Genomic DNA, 3,471 nt, shown 5'->3' with positions numbered 1-3,471 from the left:
ACCACCACGTAACCAGTCTCTAAAACATTCCACGCTTTCCCTGGTTTTCTTGTCTTCTAAACTCCCACTGGAATCTAGGTTTTTCTAGCCTGCTCCTTCCAATTCTTCCAGCCTCTCCTCAACACCCAGTTACAAAGCTGCTTCTACATTTTCAAGTGTTTGTTATAGGCAACACCCCACTTCTGTCCATTTCTGTTGCTTATAGCAAAATACCTGGAACTATGGGGGACACAATTTAAGCTTCAGTGAGTTTTGGGGGGACATTCAATCCACAGCACTCTTTCTTCCCACAGATGGGCCACCCAGGGTCCCCAGGGGAGAAGGTCTCTGCCACCCAGCTGTTTGGTGCCCCCAGTGCCTCCGGAGATGCCCCTGGTGATGCCGTCCCTGGCCCTGAGGACTCAGACCTGGTGCCCTCTGTGACCCTAGCTGCAGCCCTCGTCCTGCTGTTCCTCCTGCTCTCAACCTGGCTGGTTTGGAACGCACCCTGCCACGGCTCCTGCTAACATCAGTTCTTGGGTGGGAATGGGGGTGTCACCAGACAGGGCCTAGCACAGAGTCAGGGGAGGCAGAGCAGGAGCAGAACTGGGGACAATGGGGCAGCCTCCCAGCTACACCCTGGGCCAAACTCTGCTCAACCCCAGCAGGACCCCAGGAGCCCTCTGAAGTCTCCCGACCCCTACTGGAGGCCCCTGAATGAGCACTGGACCCTGCCACTGGATGCTGTCACAGGAGCCTTGCTCCGCAGGAGGCCTCGATGGTGGACTAAGAGGCTCCGGGCAGCTGCTCTGGCAGATCATGCTCAAATCTACCCCCTGCTCTGGCCTGGTGCAGGGCCTTGGCCTGTCTCCATCTGTGCACAGCCTTCCTGGGTATTGCAGATAAAGCCAAGTGACCTCCAGGTATTTGTGAAACGAGTCAGTGAGTTAGGAATTGGGGGTTCTAGCCCAGGCTCTGCCCATGCTAGTCTATGTGATGGCAGACAAGTCCCTTTTCCACTCTGTGCCTTGGTTTCCCCAATCACCAAATGAGGATGGCAATAGCTACTTCTGGGCATTGTTGAGAGGGCCAACTAGTGGCCAGGCATTCTGGTCATCTCCACTGCAGACACTGTCCCTGTGTGTGTGCTAGCCCCTCTCCTAGTTCAGGGACCCAGGAAACCCCTGGAGGAAAGGCCAGGGTGGGGTGGGGGTGGGGGTGGGGGTTGAGGCAGAGAAGGATGCAGTGGTCTTGGCTGCCATCTGGTGGCTGAAGACAGAATTGTGTCATCTGCTACTCGGTCCCCTTGGGGTGGCCCGAGTCAGGGCAGAGCAGGTAAAGGGTTTTTATTTTTTTTTTTAATGTGTAAAATTTTGAGATTGTGGATAATCGCAAATCTTGTTATTCAGATAAAACTTATTTTAGCATTTGCTATTTATCTTCTTTCCCCCATCTCTTTATCTATAATCTCCTTACCAAAAACAAACAAACAAACAAACAAAAACAACAAACCATCTGGGAGATGATTTGTGTGTGAGCTGTTGTTATAAAGAAAAATGTAACTTTAACCTGCACTGTTGCCTGAAATGTAACTTTAGCCTGCACGGTATAACTTTAACTTAACCTGCACAAATTGTTCCTGTAAGAACTTACTAAAAATGAGGAAAACATATCTAAAGGTATTTTAAATGAAGCAGCTTTTTAGAGGCCAAAGCAGAACTAGACACACATTCCAGAGGCCAGCCAGTCTCAACTAACCAGCCCTCTTATCTTCAGGACACCTGCAGAGCCCAAGTGATTGTTAAGCCTGACCATGAATAAAGTCTTTGTCCAAAGAAAGTGTATAAAAACTCCAATGAAAAGAGAGGGGGAGCTGCTTTTCTGAAAGGCAAAGCGACCCAGCATGCTGAAGTAAAACTCCTCTTGCTTAATTGCAGCAATCTCTTGTCTTGTTGTCTTTGTGAAGTGAGCCATCCCTGGCGTGGGATTTGTGCAAAGTGCATGGGTCTTACATTTTGGGGGCTTGTCCGGGATTGGCTCGCTCTCCCTGGGACCAAAGGCTAGAGAACAGAAGATTGCTCAAGCAAGGTACTGTGGTTGTCTGTCTGACTGTGTCTGTTTCTTTTGCTGTCTGCTGTGAGTTGTCTGTTGTCATCTGGTTTTGGTAGCTCAAAGAAGGAATCACCAGTCTGATTTTAGATTTTCTGGGGCTCTGAAGAGGAGCCATCTGTAGCGGTCAAGCGGCGGGGCAAATGTGCTGGCACGCCACAGCCACAGGAGTTCTGGAGGACGCTCCAGGTTCCTCTGTAGGAGACGAATAAGTTTGGCTCCACAGGAGTTCTCTAAGAAGGAGACTCCTCCCGAGTTTTCTGATAATCTGGTTGTAGCAGCGCTCATGGCAGGGGTGCATCGGTGTATTGTTTCTTGTCTGTCTGGTTGTGTGTGTGGGGACTGATGGGTTTCTGGGGCGACATAGGGCAAACTGTCTCAACTCCTTTGAGTCTGACTCTGAAATACTGGACTGACGTGAAATCCAGAGCTGATGGTTTGTCTGTGCCAATTAAAAAAAATAAATGAGTAACACTTTGTTCTGAGGAGTGGCCAGCTTTCCAGCTCGGATGGCCTGCTGAAGGTACCTTCTCTCTGCCGCTGATCATGGCAGTGAAAAGGAAAATTTTCAATTCTGAACATCTCCCAGAACAGACATTTTATATTATTGTCTGGGAAGACTTAGTCATGGATCCTCCTTCCTGGGTCCGTCCCTTTGTCCCCTTAACAGGCCCAAAGGCTATATTTGCTCTCTGGGGGGCAAAAAAAAAAAAAAAAAAAAGAAACCGGAGGTGTTGCCGTCCACTGACCCGGACTGGCTTCTTTCTGACCCCCCTCCCCACCTTCCTCCTTTCCGATCACAGGCAGCTCGACCGTCTGCTCTGCCAGACGAAGGCCCACCAGAGAATGAACCAGAACCAGAGGGAGGGCCTGCTCAAGGGACACGCAGTAAACGAGTGGCCCCTCCAGATGCTGTTCCTATTTTCCCCCTGCGGGCTTACGGCCCCCCTGATGAAGAAGGCAATCAGCCCTTACAGTATTGGCCTTTCTCTTCCTCTGATCTTTACAATTGGAAATCTCAGAATCCCCCTTTCTCTGCAAACCCTCAAGGTCTCACTAACCTTGTAGAATCTCTCCTCTTTACTCATCAGCCCACCTGGGATGACTGCCAACAGCTTCTCCAGGTCCTGTTCACCACAGAGGAGAGACAACGAATCCTCCTTGAAGCTCGAAAGAATGTGCCAGGGGCCGATGGGCAACCTACTTTCCTTCCTGATGTTATAGATGCAGGGTTCCCGTTGATCAGACCAAACTGGGACTTCAATTCGGCTGAAGGTAGGGAGCACCTAAAGGTCTATCGCCAGGCTCTAATGGCAGGTCTCAGAGGGGCAGCAAAATGCTCCACCAATTTGACTAAGGTGAGAGAAGTAACTCAGGGGTCCA

At 50.2% G+C, this 3,471-nt stretch overlaps 1 pseudogene; it reads left to right on the top strand.

Moving 5' to 3' along the window:
- The first annotated feature begins 293 nt into the window (after window positions 1-293).
- LOC103581533 overlaps window positions 294-3,471 on the top strand; it is a 21,766-nt pseudogene continuing 18,588 nt past the window's right edge.

The sequence above is a fragment of the Galeopterus variegatus genome, unplaced genomic scaffold (assembly GCF_000696425.1).
Source record: "Galeopterus variegatus unplaced genomic scaffold, G_variegatus-3.0.2 Scaffold13267, whole genome shotgun sequence".
Taxonomy (NCBI): Eukaryota; Metazoa; Chordata; class Mammalia; order Dermoptera; family Cynocephalidae; genus Galeopterus; species Galeopterus variegatus.
Note: the sequence above shows the minus strand (reverse complement) of the source record. Positions and strands in the feature narration are given on the sequence as shown.